Here is a 19,258-nt window from a genome sequence, read left to right as displayed (position 1 = left end):
TAATAAAACAAGACTGATACTTCAAATGACAAAGAGAGTGATGATATAGCCCCAGGAAAAGGGTAGCTGTCCCTTGGTGAATGACATTAATTTTAGGGAGACAAACTATTCTTTTTCCTATTTTTGTTTTGTCCTTCTATTCTTTTATTGTGACTGCTCAAAAGACTGATGTGATAACAGCCTTGGTTGGAGAGTTTCATATTTTAAGGTCATGGCACTAAAACATTTGTGGTGCCAAGTCTGACTTCCAGAGAAATGTAGAAAGCTGCCTTTTAGATGTGTCAGCATTATAACTGATAGAGTTTTTGTTAGGGCTTTCCTGAAGCCTTGGAAACATTTCATGGGGCAAAGACTGGAGAAGACTTAGGAGGAACAAAATGACTGTTTTTAAGAATCTAGAGGAAACAGACCTAACCTTTGCTGAAGTAAAGATTTAAGACCAATGGGTAGAATTTACAGGCAGGCAGATTGCTGGTCAATATAAAGAAGCTCTTTCCGAAGTAAAAGCTGTTCAGACTAGAACAGGCTGCTGCCTTGTGAGGGTCTGGAAGGGCTCCAGCTGAGGCTGTTAGACCAGTATTCCTGAATATTATGGACAGGACTCCTACATTAGGCCAGAAATGAGACTTAACAACACCTAAGACTTCTTCTGCACTTAGAGACCTGGGAGTCATCTTCACCTCCTTCCATATCGTTAAACCTACCTCCTCAACATCTCACATATTTATCCATTCCCGTTTTTAGGCTCACTGTCCCTACTGTGTTCAGGCCATTCTCATCTCTTGTCATAACTATTGCAATAATAACCCAGGACTGAGTAATTTTTTCTAAACTATGATTGTGTCACCTACTTAAAACTCTGCAATGACCCTGAAGCATAAAATGGTACATAGAGGCAAAATTCTGTCCTCTGTCACCCACTGCCTACTTGGGTACAGTTTGTTTAGTGGTTAAGAGCTGCAGCCCTGAAGGTCAAGCTGCTTCAAATCCTGTCTTCATCACTTACTAGCCATGAGACCTTAGTCAAATTACTCAATCCCTCTAAGCGTTGGTTTGCTCCCCTGTTAAAAAAAAAAAAAAAAAAAAAATTTTTTTTTTTTAAGCAGGTATAATAATAGCACCCACTCCCAAAGACTTGTTCTGAGGATTAAGTGAGATGATCAATGCAAAGCAATTTTCCCAGTGACTGGTACCTGCTAAATAATACATGCTAGCAATTTCTGTGATTATTCTTCAATCTAATCTCCTACAAATCTTCTATATAAACTCCAAGCCTGAGGCAGACTTTATGGGAGTCATTGCTTCTGCCTCCTCACTTGTTGTGAATTCCATTATTTATCATCACTCAGCTAAAAATCTCCTCCTCAGGAAGCTTTGCCTTACCCAGTCCAGGAAAATCATTCACTACTTCCACTGAACAAAAAAATGCCTTGCATGTACTTCTACTATGTACTCATCACTCTATATTGCAATTTTGTGTTTACACATCTGGCTCCTCCACTAGATGATAACCTCCTCCCAGGCAAAGATCATGTCTTACCTTTGTATCACCTGCACCTAGAAGAATGTTTCCTATAGAAGTTGCTCAACAAATATTTGGTGAGCAAATAAATGTCTTTGAATTATGGTGTTAGCAAAAACTACTGAATAGGCCATGGACTGCCAGAAGAGCTAACAAATCTGTCTTAAAAGAAATACAGCCAGAATGCTCCTCAGTAGTGAGGATGGCAAGACTTAGTCTCATATACTTTGAACATGTTATCAGGAGGGATCGGTCCCTGGAGAAGGACATTATGCTTGGCAGAGGATCAGCCAAAAAGAGGAAGACCCTCAACAAGATGGACTGACACAGTGGCTGCAAGAACGGGCTCAAGCATAACAATGATTGTGAGGATGGCTCAGGACCGAGCAGTGTTCTCTTGTAAGCAGGGTCACTCTGAGTTGTAACCGACTCAATGGCACCTAACAACTACAAATAAATCAATGAATGAATCATTGGGATTCTATGTTCCTATTAAGAGTTCTTATAATCACATGATACATTTGAGGATGAAAATGGAGTTTTTGATGACTAAAGTCAGGATTTTTATTTCTAAACTAGTACTTCTTAGGTTTAAAAATTTTAAGTTCCTCACCTCTCCCCATGAGGGGATGAGTTTGCTATGGGATGACTAAAAGGAAGAGTTGACTATAACAGTAAAGAAGAAAACAAAAAGGTTTTGCAGTGGACTTTTGGCTCTCACAAGGCCCTATCTGAAGAATTAATTAATATTCATGAGGAAGAGAAAAATCAGGAAGTGCAAAAGATAGCTTTTGATGAATGAGGTGAAGAAGAGAGAAATAGTAAAGAACACATGGGCAGGAGAATTTAAACATCAGAGAACAGAGAGGGTGACCCACAACTTTGGATTATACATACCAGTTTCACTTTTGTGGCACACTTATTAGAAAGCCGTGTTTAGAGGACTCTGGGAGTTCTCAATCTGCGGTGAAGAATAGAGCACAAAGGGTCACAGCCCTGCTTCTGGGAAGGTTTTATAAAGATCAGGCAGCTTAAAGATGTGCGCTAAAGAAGGAAGCTCAAACGGTTGAAGCGAGGTTTTATGCCCCCTTCTGGCATAAGCAGACTCCCTTTGCCCCTTTGCCATGGGAGATAATTTTTGGCTCTCTTGGCTAGGACCAGTCTGAGCAAAATTTGGGAAGTAGGTAAAATTTTAAATTTCTCCATTTTTCTTTATACAGCCTCTGCCACCTTCTCCATTTTTCTCTAATTCTTCCATTGCCCCTTAATTTTACCTAAGCAGCCCTCTCCCCAGTCTGTGACACCCCATCAGGGCAACCCAGTGTTCCATTCTCTGGATTGTATCCTCTCCTAACCTTCCCCAATGGCCATGGAACCATATACATTCCCTCTGACAAATCTGCTTGACCTGTCTGAGCTAAATTGTTAATGACTGATAATGGCTTTGGTTCCTAGTGTGTTATTCTTCCCACACGTACATTCTGCAGGGATCTTCAATAGCTTAATCAAAAAAAATCAAAAGGCAGAGTAAATATCAAACAATAAAGGAAATCTTTTGAAAAGTTGAACCACACTAAGCCTTGTGTTTAAAATGGAGGTCTCGCCCTTAAGGAGCTTGGGCTGTTTAAGAAATAGGTTTTATACTTCATATTTCATTAAAAGAAACAGGACACACAGTACTTGAGATTTTCATTTCACTCTAAAGATTTGATAGGAGCTGTTATTTGGGGAGGAGTGTATTTGTGTAAGCAGTTAATCATCCTGTGTTCCCCCCCACCAAAAAAAAAAACCAGAATGTAAGGGGAATTTGGAAATCTGCCCAGTATGCTTTTCGAGAAGTGGATGGCAATGGTTGACAGACATCTCTTTTTTGTGCCACTTCCTAACACTCCCTCACAGGGGCACACCCTGGTCATTCTCTGGGCGAATTGTTGTCTCATACTTCTGTGACACAGGAATGTGTTGTCTCCAGACTATACTGAAGGAGAATCAAACGAAGCAACCACTAATTCTTAACTGCTGCTCTTCTGAACCTGCTCTTCAAGAATATTAACACTGGTTACTTCTAACAGTGGCTGGCAAAACTTTCTTCTGTGTTAAGAGATGGGAAAAGAAAAAAAAAAAAAAGAAGAAGAAGGAAAAAGGAATAGAGGAAGAGAGGGAGGGAGAAAGGAAGAAAGAATTACCCCAGCTCTCTACTGCTAAATAGTTCTGTATATTCGAGATGTCAACATTTTGAAATGAAAATTTTAAAATATCATTTTTCCCAAGATTTTGGCCAAGGGTCTTGCTTAGCAGTACTTGCTTACTTTATTTTCTAAATATTTTTTAATCATCACTTACATATTTCCCTTTTTCATCATATCCCCCTGGGTGGCCCCATGTGGGGTCATCTGAAATAACTATTTAAAGCATCAAGTTTTTTCCCCCCTTTCTTTCTAAGGCTATCTCCACTGAGTCTCTTTTTGCCGTTGCCAACTTTGTTTTGACATTATTTAAAAAAAAAAAAAAAAAAAGCTACTTGCATCAGTGGACACTTGAGACTATGTTGTCATCTCCTGTCTAGAGGGGAGATGGGAGAGTAGAGGGGGTTAGAAACTGTCAAAACGGTTACGAAAGGAGAGACTGGGAGGAGGGAGCAGGCTGACTCATTAGGGGGAGAGTAAGTGGAAGTATGTAGTAAGGTATGTACAAGTTTATATGTGAGAGACTGACTTGATTTGTAAACTTTCACTTAAAGCACAATAAAAATTATTTAAAAAAAAAACATCTGTTGATGGGTTTTGTGGGGGGTGAGCTGCGGAAATGGCTTAGGATTCAGGAGTCAACAAATCATGGTCCTTGAGCCAAATCCAACCTGCTGCTTTTTTTTGAAATAGTCTTACTGGAACACAACCATGCCCATTTGTTTACGTATTGTCTTGGTAGCTTCCACGCTACAGCAGAAAAGTGGAGTAGTTGTGACAGACACTGTATGGCCTGCAAAGCCTAAATTTTTTACTATTTGTTCCTTTACAGAAAACAAATTTGCTGACCCCTAAAAAAAAAAAAAATTTTTTTTAAGTTATAGGTCCACAGACTGTAGCTGGTCTATAAAGTATTTATTACTGGTTTACAGTGATGTGAGTAGCTTGCACCAGAATAAAAACCAGCTATGTCAGTATGCACACAATTTAATTCAGCCGACATTAGTCAGTAAGTTGTTAGGTGTGGCATGGATAGTCTCTGGCATAAGATGGCAGTGACTCAACTGCTAAAGATTTCACCCTTGGTGAACAAGGAAAAATGTCCTAGTGAAGGAGAATTTAGATTAGGGTATCAAGCCCAAAGTCCCCTTTTCCCTTTTGCTTCTATGCTGTTTTCTCCTTGCCTTCTGTGAGGTATCTGTCATACCTTTTGTGAGATGGGAGCAGATCAGAGGTGAGCTCATGGAAAAGTCCCCAATCCTATCACTCTCCTACTGGCTGCCTCATGCAACCAGACAAATCTTGAATGGTGAGTCAACATGCTCACGGAAAAAGGAAAAAAAATACCAAGAATTCCATACAGAGTTATTCACTTTTAGAAAAAATAACAGAGATAAAACTTGGACATTGTTTAAGAAAAAAGCAAAAAAAAAAAACTAAAACAGGCCATTAAAAGAACCCTAAAGCGTGGGAAAAAAAATTAAACAAAGGTTCTTTGGAAGTTAAAAAAAAGTATGAATGACTGACAAGAGAAGTTGCTATAGGAGGGAAGACATCTTTCAAACGATGAGAAGTTTGCCTTCACAAGGTAGCACAGAAGCATATTAACTAAAATTTAGACATGTCAAAAAAAGAATTCAAAAAGTACACTTGAGTGTCTTGACGGACTCAAAGATCAATACCAAAAGAGTTTTAAAAATCACTAAATTGGATAGTCCAGTCAAAAAAACAATATAAGCACAAATTTAATTAATGTTTTGCTTTAGGAAGAGATCAGGGAGCCTCCCAAGCCCAAATTTTCTTCCAAACAACAAACTAGACCTATTAGATCAAATCGTGGTAATACTTAGGTCTTCTACAACCAATAAGCAAATCATTTGTAGGATGAATCCCTAGAAACAAATCTTTTTCCAAGATTTCACCACTTCCATTAAGCCTCTTACCAAAGGCTATACCTAGTCCTTATGGCACCTTCTTGAGAAGGAAAAGCTGTCCCTTCTGGAATGTCAGCTTTCACTCACCCTTATGAAGGGCGTAACCTTACTCCACTCATATCCTCCCTCCCTCAGCAGATGAACTTACCGCCTACCTCACAAGGAAAATGGAGACCAAGATTTGTGAACCCCTTCAACTTCTGTCCTCAGGCTCACCTCTATCTTTGGTTGTTCCCACCTCTTCCTAGGCTTATTCCATCTGCCCTGGCTCTTCCTCTTTCCCTTCAGGGCTCAGTTATACTCTATGCACACTTTTACATCTTTAGTCCTGTGCTTTCTATGCCTTATTTTCCTCAGCCTCCAAGTGGGCTCAACTCTCCTTATTTAAAAAAAAACACAAAGGCTTTCTCTTTACTCTGTCACTCCTTCAATGCCAAGCCACTTGAAAGGGAACCATACATCTTTATCCTTACCCTCTTCACTTCCCGTTTACTTCTCAGCCTTCTTCACTGCTGCATCTCACCTCATCACTCCATTCAAAGATGTTCAAAAATGTCACTCTTGGCTCTCTAAACCATAACCATTTCTTTTCTGTTTTTATCCTTCTTGACAGCTCTGCATCATTTGATTCCATTGACTTTCTGTCTTGAAACTTTCTCCTTCAGTGGCTTCTCAGAGATGTCTACCTCTCTGACTTCTCTGTCTCAATTTATTCTTCTCTAATGATTTTAAAAAAGGCCTAGTCTCTATCTAAGCTTTAATAATGGAATCTACCATGAAGGGTGAGGTCTCTGAGGCCTTGCACAAACTTCACATATTGATAGAACATATATTTTATTTCTTTAAGGGGAAATTGTATTCAACTACTACGTTAGACTTCTTTGAAAACAATGAAATATCTTAAAGAGGGCATAACAATAACTATGTAATTTTTAAAAGTCTTTAACAACATTTTATACTAAAAACACTTAAACGACAAAAATTACCATGGAAAAAAAATTATGGATAACGAATTGTTTTAAAAGCACTAAGTAAGGGATAAAGATAAAAGGCAATTTGCACGTCTAATCAGTGCATTGCAGAAACGCAAACTTGTAGGATGTAAGCAGAAGAGCAACTTTATTTTTTTCTCCCATTGCCCATTGAAATTTAATTAGTGGGTCTAGTCTTTCCCATGGCTTTCTTCAAAAACTTGACTTTTCTTCATACTCTTGCATAATAAGGGTTCACTTTGCTGGTTCATGTTAAATCCTCTCTTGACTTGAAATAAAGGGGCAGGTGGTATCCCACAGCTATTTCTCTCTCTAAAAAAAAAAATGCACCTTTACGAATCCCCAGTAATATCACCCTATTTATTATACCCTTGATTTGGGTCAGGGCTTTAAGAGCGCTGTAACTATTTTATTGAACTCTAAAATCCTTAAGTTCACAATTCACCTAGATACACAATACCTTCCATGCTAGAATCCCAGCGGACATTTCTACTGTAACATTTCATTAGTCCTGGATGGACAGATTTAAATAGTGAGATACACCAGGGGTAGGCTCTAAGGCGTTCTTCTGTAACAGTTCGGTAAATGATTCAGAGGCGAACATATGCATAAAATCTCCAAAGTGGCATATGACATGGAACTTCCAGTCAGTAAAATGCCAAGTCAATAGAACAAACTGCAGGAGGATCATACCAGGCTGGGCGAGTGGGCTGACAAGTGGCAGATGAATGTTCAAGGACAAGATAGCAGATGCTTTCCGGACAAATAATCTAAACACCACTCTCAGTGAAATGTCTCCAGGGTATCAGTCATGACGACCTTCTGGGAAGCATGGGCTTCAGGAATGCTAGTACAAACCTGCACCAAAATAAGGTTCCTATTTACAGTTTTAACGTCATTGGAGTCTTTTGCACACTTGAACTAAGGTTCTTTATCTCCATTCAAGTCATTTCTTCCTTCAGTGAAGGACCAAGTGCTTGAATTTCAGAACAAGTCATGAATTTCAGAACAGCATTATATAGCAGAAATTTACCTTCAGCCAATATTTCTATGAATATTTGTAATTGAGATAAAGTTTTTAAACCTAAATTTATTATTCTTCACATAGAACTACTTGGAAGGCCTTTATTATAAATGTGCTAATTTATTTTCCTTTTTGTTTTTACAAAGAAGTGTGTATGTCTTCAGGAGACTCTCTTAAGACCTTTTTTTTCTCCATTGAGCAGGAGAGACATCGGATAGCTGGTACCATTTCCACTAATAAAAATAAATGCCCTTCAGACAGGAACTAGATAAGCCACTTGTTTTACAAAAGTTGAACAGCAGCCAGTCTTGTACAAACTCGTTTCATAAATATTTCTCTCTTCAAAAAAGAATTAAGAAGATGGATGGATTCAAAATTTTCCAGAAAGGTACTGAGAATTCTGTTTATGCTTGTCTCGGGGGTGAAGTTTCCATCTGTTCTCTCTCTAATAGTTTAGCTTGCTCTACTTTGTTCCATATTTCTTAATCAAGACTTTGAAATTTCTGCGTAAGATCAATATTTTCTCATTCCCCTCTTTTATTAAAATACTACGTTTATATGAAGGATGGTTGCTCTGCTCTGTTGCTTACAGTACTGTTTTAGGGTGGAGAAAACATTTTGAACATTTTGTGACAAAGGAAGATTTTATGACATCTCTATGGCTTATGTAAATACATATATATATTTATATTTTTAAACTTCTTGATTGATCTTGATTTTGGTCTATCTCAAACGCCACCTGATTTCTTTGCCTCCCTGAAAAAACCTTTTTCAGTCCTTGTATAACTTCCTAATTAATCCTGCTTCCTGGCCTGTGAAGTCACCTTGAAAATATTATTACCTTTATGTAATGATTAGATGCAAAGCCTAAGCAGCACCTAAATGATTTCACTATGAAGCGTGACTATAAAACAATGTGAGTGATTTTCAAAGTGAATAGGCATTGAAGACAGTTCAGAATCTTTTGAACAATAGCAGTAGCGCTGGACTAAGCATCTAACTTTTTCTGCTGGCTCCTTTGAATATAGAAGTGCTGTAAAATTTGTTTACAAAAGCAATCACACTGCTTATAGTCTCACTTTATACTTGGTATTAATATGCTATACTCTGTTTTCTCTTTAGAATAAAACTTTCTCACTTTAATACTCATATTAATAGCTCTTATAACAAAAATGGGTAGATTTTAATTTTTAACAGTGCCTTGTTTTTCTTCATTATACCCTGACATTTAAATATGAAAGATATGAAATTAAATGTCTGGTAGCTCACTGTATGAGATTTTTTTTTAATTAGGGAATTTTTTTTTTTTTTTTTTTTTAATTTCTGGGCCTATTCATGGTTTTAAACGATTTGTTTGGACTTTTCTTTTGCTTCAGTTTCCCAATTTAAAAAAAGAAGAACAAGCAGCAAAGTCTATATGAAGGCACTCTGAACTCCCATGGAAAGGTAGTACTTTATAATAATGCTTTTCTGAAGGACTCCTGTAATTTTCCATCACAAATTAATATTCTATCTTCTTTCAAGTGGACACGTCTTTCATATGCTCTAAATACAGGGTTGACATGGGGGTGGCAGTGGAAACCAGCCCAGATCACACACACTCTCCCATTTTCTACTCCAAGCAATTTTAAAGGAGAACATCAGGTTAAAGGAAATCAGCCTTAAAGAAAAGAATGCGGAGGTCCCAGTAGAGCCGCGTCCATTCTAGGGGGAGTATGTGCAGATAGGGTAAGCTGATCAAGGCAATGGCAGTAGGTTGAACTCACTGCATGAAAGTATAAGAATTAACCCCCCTCAGGTCTGTTGAGGACATCAGGTCTTTGTGGTCCTATGAAGCAGGTAGCATAATTATCCACATATTTTACAGATGAGAAAACTGCATTTCAGGTCTTTTTTAGCACCAGTTGAGGAATTGGCCAACTGCCTCAATGAGTCATGGCCCAGCTGCTCAACCCTGCAGCCACAAGGGCCCAAGACAATTATACAATGTTTTTGGTACTCTTTGCTTTAACTGTGCCCAGGACAGATTCTGAATATTTGCTAATATATGCTGAAAAATGACTCCATATTGTACTGATTTTCATACCAATATCTGTGTTAATGAATATTTACTTTCAGTATTTGAGTCACCAACTCTCATTTCAACGCTGATTTTTATTACGCCATTTGTGCCAATATAAAGAAGCATTGGCACGGATATTGGAAGTGGGCAATTCGCCCACCCAGCAGGATCATACTCCTCATACAAATGAGCCAAACGCTGAAATGTGCTGTCACCTCATCTCCTAAAATTAAAGCTAGAAGTGAGGGACACTACCACCAGGGGGCAAGCCATATCTTATCACATGGCCGGAACCGAGTTGGTGGCCAGAAAAGAAGAATGTTTTATTTGGTTCACACAGTTTTGTTGGCTTGTTCATTTTAAATTTGAGTCAACATTTAGTATTCTGAAGAGCTCACATAAAAATATGGATTTTCAGTTTTTCTTGAAAAATCAGAAAATCTAGTAATTACTGGCTCCACAGTTCCTCAAGGTAACAATTGGCTATAGCTGAATCCAGCTGCTCCATTTGAATAGCCAGGCGCTCTCTGGCTCCCCATCCGTCACACAATACACGCACATTCACTTCCACGTAGGCTGTTTCAGGTTACCTGTCTGGCCTCTGTGGTATTTGAGTTTGTGAACCCCTCATCCAAACAGGAAGTATGGTTACAAGAAAGATTATACTCACTAACTTTTTAGGCTTAAGTAAAAATATTAATTTTGTTATTAAAAAATAGATGTTGTACCATCAAGGAACACAATAATTAAACAATGATTAAGATATTTAAAAATGACCAGATTTTAGGTATAATCTAATACATTTTTCACTAACCCTTAACTACTTTAAGTTGGCTTATTCTAGTTCTGTTGCTATCCTCTGACCAAATTAGAAATTTGGATTTTCATCCTGAATCCGCATCTTGGAGGAGTCAGGATCCTCCTGGAGATGTTATCTATTTCGCAAATCCAAAACAATTTGGCATCTGAGCATTCTCTTAGTTGCAGGGAAAAGCAAGAACCCTTCAGCTTCCACAAGGAGCTTGTTTAGACAGCAGTTTCTCATCTTATCTCTCTATCTCATTTTTTCTCTAGAGACAGAAGAAACTGCAGGAGAGGTAAGAAAGACAGCATCCTCTCCCAATTTGCCTTATCCTCACTCTTCTTGCCTTCACTCACAATCAGAAGCAGGTGCAGAGAGCGGGATGGTCTCCATGGCCAAGGATGTCCTTGGCTGTGAGGATGCTTCTCTTGAAAGACTCCTATACTGTTCTCACTTTTTAGGGTCAAACAACTTTTTGGTTTCATAGAGAAGCTACTGCTGTTAATAGAGGCACTTTGGAATGGTGGACAGAGTTCTAAGTTTGACTAGGGAAAGCTAAGTATCCTAGGACAAGTAACTTACCTTTTAGTTGTATTCTGAGTCTCAATTTTCCTGACTATAAAATGGAGATGATACTATTCGCCCTTACACTTTCCGCATGTTATCACAAAGACTCAAATAAAATAATACATGAGATAAAAACAAAGTATAGAGAAAAAAATATAGCACGGTATAAATATAAGGTTGGCCTTTATGTTTATAAATTTGGAAAATGTGTCTCGGAGGTAAGCTTAGCTAAGATGGCTCCTTTTCTAGCCCTGCAGATTTAGTAATTAGAATGCAGGTGAACAGGGTTCTTCTAGAGAAGGAGACTCTTCGGTGAGAGTTAGTGAGTCCTTGAAATTCTATCAACTATCTGAACTTAACTCTGTAGAATGACGTAGACTCTGAAATGCATCAGATCGTAGGACTTCCCTGTCATGTGGAATCTTCATTGATCAGTAATCGAGTAGGCAAATTGAACCTTAGAAATAGGGTTCTTAAAGTACAATCTCTATCAGCTCAACTGGAACTGGACCGGAAACTTTGTTACTAAAAAGTGAAAATCGTTCAGAATTATAAAAATCAGATGATACTGAGTTTTTCTTTCACGTTCAGATCGTTTCTTAGCAAAAATCTTCATCAAACAAATATAGCTTCTCTTGCGTTATACTTAATATATAATCATAAATTTAGGGATTTCAAAACAAACCTATAGCAAAACACTCTTTGCTGGCATTACCGGGAAGTATTTATTACCTTCCCTCCCCCCCTTAACTCCCCCACCTCACATTTTAAACACATAAAGAAACTGAAACACACTATCTCATTCTGGGATAAAATACGATAGTGCATCATAAATAAGCCCTGTTGGCAAAGGCTGGTATCCAAAAGTTACTGCTGAGATATTTAAAAACTTGATATTGGGGATATAAGAATTCTGCTAGTTTCTGGAAAAATGTGTAAATTTTAGTGGAGACTATTAGGAAAATAATATTTTCTTTTGGTAATATCAAACACTGTTTCATAGCACTGAGGTATCAAAATGAGACAGGTGCACCAGTATGATGGAGGATTTGGCCCTGCCTTTCTGGATCCTCTCTTCCCTCTTAGGCCCCATCCAGGACTGGGTAAGGAAGAAGTCCGCCTTACTCATAGGCTTCATGTCTAATTTAATTCAGCCTTTTCTATCCTGCTCAGAACTGCCTCCCAGGGGATCACTCCCGTAAAATAAAGTATTAGCATTTCAAATCCAATTCATTTTCCTAGGAGAACTGAAATTGCTGTTGTACTCTGATCAGGCCTTGAAATTTATTTAGTTTTTTTATTTATATTGTTCATCGTGATTCTTCTCTTTCTCTCATGCCTCATATCTAATCCATCAGCAAGTCCTTCTGGCTCATGCTTCGAATGCAGCCAAGCCCACCCTCCTCTCTCCATTTCCACCATTGACACCATCATCTCTTGCCTAGGACTTCATCAACACCCTTCTAACTAGTGTCCCTGATCCCACCTCCAGCCTTCCCTAACACATTCTCCACCAAACAGTCCTGTCAGATCACATCACTACCCTGCTGAAAATCCTCCAGGGGCTTCCCACTGCACAACTTCTTAGGCTAGCCTCTGCCTCTCTCTTCCTTGTTCACTATACTCTGGGCACACTAACCTTATTTCTGCCACTGAAATACACCAAGCTTGTGATTGTCTTCACTTGCCGTCCCTCAGCTTGAGCGTTCTTTCTATGGTGTGTGCCTTGTAACATCCTAGGCCTCACTCTAATGTTGTCATCTCAAGAAAGCCTTCACTCACTATTCAGTCTAAAGTAATGTTCCCCTCCCACTACCACATGTTTGCTTCCCTTTATGGTACTTAACCATTCTCTACAATTACTTTTTTCATTTCTTTGTTTATATGTGTATTGATGTTTCCGCCTCCATTCAGTGAGAACTCTCTGAGAGCAGGATCTCTCTGCCTTTTTTATGCCTGTTTCTCCAGCATACAGAACAGTGCTGCCACATGGTTGTTGTGCTATTATTGTGTGCCGTCTAGACGATTCCAACTCAGAGCTACCCTATAGAACAGAATAGAATGGCCCCATTTGGTATCCTAGGCTTTCCCTTTACAGGAGCATGGTAGGGATTCAAAAATCATTTGCTTAATGAATAAAAGAAAATCAAATTTGATTTTGTTGTTAATGAATGCAGGGGCCATATTCATACTTTATCCCCAGTGTCTGAGCATAATGCCTAGAGTGTAGAAGGCCCTCGAAGGGGTGGTTGAATTGAAACATATTTACTCTTTTCTTCCAGTGTGACAGCCACAGCCTTTGGTGATTCTCCTCCTGAACCATACTCAGCACAACAAACTCTGATTGCTAATCGCTAGGAATGTATTTATTGTGTGCCAGACACAAAATGACCATTATTTCATTTAACTTTGAAATCAACCTCATGGCATGGGTAGTATCATCATTTTTAGATGAAGAAATTGAGTCTTAGAGAGGTCAATAAATTGCTCAGGATTACATGGCACCAAAATGCAAATCCAGGTCTCAAAGACCTGGACCTATTTATTGAGTTCCTATTACGAGTGAGGCACTGAGCTAGAGGGTGGGGTTAGAGACATCCCTGAAAGGAGCCTCTGATCTCTACCGAGGGAGCCACGTAAACAAGTCATTCCATTCAGTACTAAATGGGCTACACAGAGGTTGGCAGTTTGAATCCACCAGCCACTCCTTGGAAACCCTACGGGTCAGTTCTACTCTGTCCTATAGAGTCATTATGAATTGGATCCAACTCCACAGCAATGGGTTTGGTTAGTAAAATTTAAGGAAGAAGGTGCAATTACCTGAATTTAGAGAATTTTTGACAATGATAAGAAAACCAAACCCATTGCTGTGGAGTCAATTCTGACTCATGGCAACCCCATGTGTTGCAGAGTAGACCCGTGTTGCATAGAATTTTCATGGCTGTGACCTCTCAAAGCAGGTTGCCAGGCCTATCTTTAGAGGCACCTCTGGGTGGGTTAGAGTGGCCAACCTTTCATTTAGTAGTCAAGCAGGTAGCTCAAACAGTTTGTGCTTTTCTACTAACCTAAAGGTTGGTGGTTCCAACCCACCCAGTGGCAGGCACCACAGAAGAAAGGCCAGGCAATCTAGTTCCATAAAAGATTACAGCCAAGAAAACCCATGGAGCAGTTCTACTCTGTAATACATTGGGTCACCATGAGTTGGAATTGACTCGATGGTAACAACTTTTTTTTTTAAGTTTATATAAAATGCAGACAAGTTGTGCAGGTTGAGCAACACCGTCCCATCTGGTGCCAAACAATCCTGTCCCTGGATCCTAGTTCTCTTAGGGCAACTTTATACTGCTTATGAGTATTTGGTGGGTTAGCAAGTGTATATAGAACAGAACTGCTAAGTGTATCAATGTTCACCCGCAATGCCCCCAATAAAGTTCTTATAGGATAGCTGGACTTCACACACTACTCCTACCGACTTGGAAAGCATCCCCCTGTTATTTCTGAGAGCCACGGAAGGGGTGCCTTATATGTAGAGATAAGTGATAAGCCAAGCCCTTCCTCTCCTACTTGGATTATCTTTTGCCAATGTCCACTGCCCTTGAAACTTCCTTAAGGAACCTTACTACTACCACTGCTGAGGATTAGTCTTTCAAACAGTCCATTATCCACGCTAAGGATACCCACTTCTAATTCTGCCTAAACTGTCTTCCTAATTCTGCCTAAACTGTCTTTGCCCAGAAGAGCTGTGGGAGCTGGGCAGAAAGCCTCACTCTGTGTTTCTTCCATGCTGTCTGTCTGTCAGCTGTGCTCCAAGGCCCCACTGCTAGCACCCAGTGTGCGTCACAATAGACTTCCTTCCTGTCTTCAGCACCTTTAAGCAAAAACTTTTCCCATCGGGAATAAGAAGCAACAGTTCTCCAAGTGTTCCATCTTCCATTTATATACATCCAAGAAAAATGTTTTCTTTCCCTACTATTAAAATACAAGTAAACACACATACACATAGAGGACTTGAAGATAAAAGTCTGGGCCAAGAGCTACACAATCTGATGTTTCCATTGCCGAATCAGAATGCTTAATACCCCTTACAGGTTAAGGGGTACTTGTTTCATACTCGAATAACCAAAAGAAACCATTCTGGGTTTTTTTTTTTTTTTAATCTAAAACAAAGAAACCATTTAAATTAAAGGTCAGTGTTCAATTGTAGAGACTGAAAATAAATAAGCCAAAAAAAGCTTACAAGTTTTAAAGTTCAGCCTCAACTGAACTCCCAGGTAAAGAAATCAAGAGTAGAGAAGGTTAAATTTGGTGGTTAAGATCATACAGGTAGTAGGAGAGCCAGGCTTAGAATCTAGGTTTCCTGATTCCCAACGGACTGCTCTTTCTTGGGGGCAGGGAGGGAGGAGAGGGGACAACAGAGGAGTAGTTTGAGCCCAGAAGGTGGCTCACTTTTCCTCTCTGGGAGAAAGAAGAATGGATTCCTCTGTCCTGCCTCAGTTAGTTTTTAGTTAGTTTTGGGTCATTTTCTAGGTATGTGCCATTTCTGGCCCTCACATTTTCAACACAGCAGACTCCTGTACACTGAGCTCAGAGTCTCAGTGGTTTTCTGGAATGTTCAAATGAGCCTCATTCAAAGGGGATGTTTCACAGGCTGCCTAAACCTGGCACAGCCCTCCTTCTTCTAAAAATACACGGTCTGTTTAGGTTGAAATGGTTAAATTACTATTAAGGCATGTTTTATTATAGCTTGTGTTGCATCTGAATTCCTTTCTTTTTTTCCTTTTTCAACTTCCTGTGTTTTGGCCCATCTTTCTGCCTTTACATTTTTATCTTTGAACAAATGGGCTATTGTATGCTCCAAATAGCCTAGAATTATTTACTTATGCTTCCTAATACATCTGTTTCTCCAGATTTTTGTTTATGTTCAAACCTTTTCCCTGAGAGTGGTTGCCTAGCTATGCTGCTAGAAGGCCTGGAACACGATTACACCAGTACTAAGTACAGTATTAATATTCTGCTCACTCACGCTCTCTCTCTGGTCCAGGGAGCGGCTCCTTTTCCTCGTCTTCACCCAGAACCAGAAACCCACGCATTTGTCAGCTTCATTAACGCCCTTGGCCACTCTGAGTGTGAAATGGAAAAAAACCTGTTGGGGGTAGGGTTGTAGCAGCTGTTTTACCACATTCCTGTAAAAATGCCTACAAGCATGGACTGCTCTCCTCCGGCACAAAAAGGCCTTCTCTTGCCCTGGTAAACCAATTAGCTTATTCCGTTTAGAAGGCAGGGTCTTGGACTTCAGTGTATGAAAGAACCTCGTGGAGGCGCAGATTCCTCAACTGTACCCCCAGGCCTTAGGATTCTGTCCTTCTTCAGTAGAACCCTAGGACTCCTCAGCAACAACCTAGGTGATTCTGATGCAGGTGGTGTGCACAGCATTCTTCCTACAAGTGCTGATTAGGGTTTTAGAATTAGGCTTATTAGCCTTTATAATTTTCTTTTCTTAGAAATGTGGATAAATGGCCAGTTTTGAGGAACGCACTGGAGAGGACTGACAAACAGATGGGGAAGTAGATCAGATTTCTCTAGTCTGTTCCTTTTCACCTCCGAGATTCAATGATTCTGCACTTTTCCAGATTATATATAGTACATCTGAATCCTTGGAATTCAGGCTTAGTCTAGAGAGATTTCTTGGCATCTTTCTTTCCCTATTGAAGTTCCTGCAAGGTGAAGGATTGCGCTGAAATGTAGGAAATGTGTGCACAGAAGCTTTGGTACCTTTCAGAAGTGATTCTTTGCCTATTAACTAAACAAAACAGTTTATGGTCTCTTCCCATTCTCACCTCCTGGGCATGATTAGCTTGGTTTTCCAAGATTGGGACTAAAGTGGGCAGCTTCTGTAAATAAGAGAAGATGGGGAACGTGCTCAGGGACTTGAGAGGGTCCTTAGAATCTAAAGTGGAAGGTTTGGAACACTGTGGCAGAGCAGGGCTCACTTATGGGAGGAGCAGGCAGATTTTATGAGGTGTGACTTCAGAGGAGACAAGGACACATCTGTTTGAAATTCCTGTACAGAGGTAAAAGTGCTGAAGAGGAGTGACAAAGCCTTGAACTCTGTTAAAGATAAAACATTAAAGACACGTGCTTAGAAGATGGTTTCTTAAATTCACACTATTACATCTAAAGGACTTTGTCTTAATTCCCTAGTGCTGCTGTAACACAAATACCACGAGGGTGTGGCTTTAGAGAACAGAAATATACTTTGTCACAGTTTTTCAAGCTAATGGTCTAAATCAGGGTTTAAGCCATGTAGCTTCTTTCCTTGTCAACAGCCCTGTGCATTCTTTGGTATCTTGGCGATCCTCATATGGACTCTGTCTTCCTTTCTTTGTATAACTCAAAAGTGATTAGATTTAGAACCTGCCCTACTCAGGCATAAAATATTTAATGTAACAAAAATCCTCTTTCCAAACAGGATTACATTCACAGGTATGGGGGTTAGGATTACAACACATATTTTGGGGGATACAATTTAATCCATAACAGACTTCCATAAAAATTTCAAGGAAACTGTTTTTAATGAGGAGGGGGGAAATTGAAAAAGAATGCAAATGAACTGGGAGCATAAAAATAAGTCTTTGCCAATATGACAGTTCTTATTCTGCTTATCTTATTTAGGAGGCAAAACACAATAGAACACTGGGAAAAAAAATCCTAATTGTATGTCAGCCTTAAATACAAGGAAGGAAAGAAAATCTGAATAAACCTAAAGCACAGAGCCCTTGGCCCTGCCAAAACAGATGCTCTGCATTCTTATACTTCAGAGTGGGACCTCAGATTGTGCTTTTAAATGGCAAATATACGTTTAAATACAGACATGAAAATCTCTCCAAGAACTTTCCTAGGAGTTACCTTTCACATGCCAACAGATGTTGTGGATTTCTGAACAGGGATATTCTAAAGGGGAGTGTGAGATCAGGCTGGAGAGAAGAACTTTTAAGAAAAATCGAAACCTGATAAGAAGAAAGGAAACCTGGTGGCGTAGTGGTTAAGTGCTATGGCTGCTAACCAAAGGGTCTCTAGTTCAAATCCTCCAGGTGCTCCTTGGAAACTCTATGGGGCAGTTCTACTCTGTCCTATACTATCGCTATGAGTCGGAATCGACTCCAAGGCACTGGGTTTGGTTTTGATAAGAAGAAAGACTAGAAGTAGACAATAAAATTCAGGAGAGACTTTTAATCTAGACAGTCTACAAAGGACAAGAATGCAAAAGGGATGGCACCTAGCACAGTGCCTGCCACTTTGGGACACTCCATAAATATCCACGGAATAAAAGAAGAGAGGACAGGGTTTCCTAGTAAAAGCTTCCTAAGTTGTTGGAAGAAGTAGCTACCAAGAGAATGCTCTTGTGAATCTAGAACCCAAAGAGAAAAGGATACTAGTATTTCTTTCAGAGGCCAGTGCGGAAGCACAACTCAGGACAGGAAACTAAAGCTCAGCTCAGCTTATCAATAAGTGATCTAAAGGCATGTGTAACAAAGAGGAACGATGAAGGTTTCAGGCAGAGGAAGCAGCATGTGCAGAAGCAGTAAGACAGGGAGCAAAGGCCCCGAGATTGGAGGGTGCCTGTTTGAGAAATAATGAAGAGACTGTTGTGGCTAGAGGAGAAACAACTAAAAGAGAAGTAGACTGTACTACCAGGGAGGTAATAGGGGGTTGAGTGTGGAACCTAGAGACTTAGTAAGACAAGGAACAGAGGGACCCCCATATCTGCAAACAAAGTAACAAGAAATAGGCCACGGCGCAGAAACAAAGCCATTCCCCAGAATAACGGGGCAGGGTATCTAAAAACAGCCCACAAACTTCTTTAAAGTTGCCTTTCAGAAGCAGCTGGAGAAGACCAGGCCCAGGGACATGCACAGAACATCCGCCTGTGGCCACTATGTGACCTTCCACCAGGGGCAGTAAGAGGCTACAGCCCCAGCTATGGAATTGAACCTGGGGAATAAGAGACTGCGCAGGTGTGACACCCTATAATAAGTGCTGCTACGGATCCCAGAGGCCTCCGGGACAGGAGCCACCTTGGAAAGCTGCTGCACACGCACCTTAGTTGACATATCCCCGCCTGTGTCTATGAATAAACGTGAATCTTTTCCCATCTTAGAACTTTTTAAA

The sequence above is a fragment of the Loxodonta africana genome, chromosome 6, assembly GCF_030014295.1.
Source record: "Loxodonta africana isolate mLoxAfr1 chromosome 6, mLoxAfr1.hap2, whole genome shotgun sequence".
NCBI lineage: Eukaryota > Metazoa > Chordata > Mammalia > Proboscidea > Elephantidae > Loxodonta > Loxodonta africana.
This window is presented reverse-complemented; position numbering follows the sequence as displayed.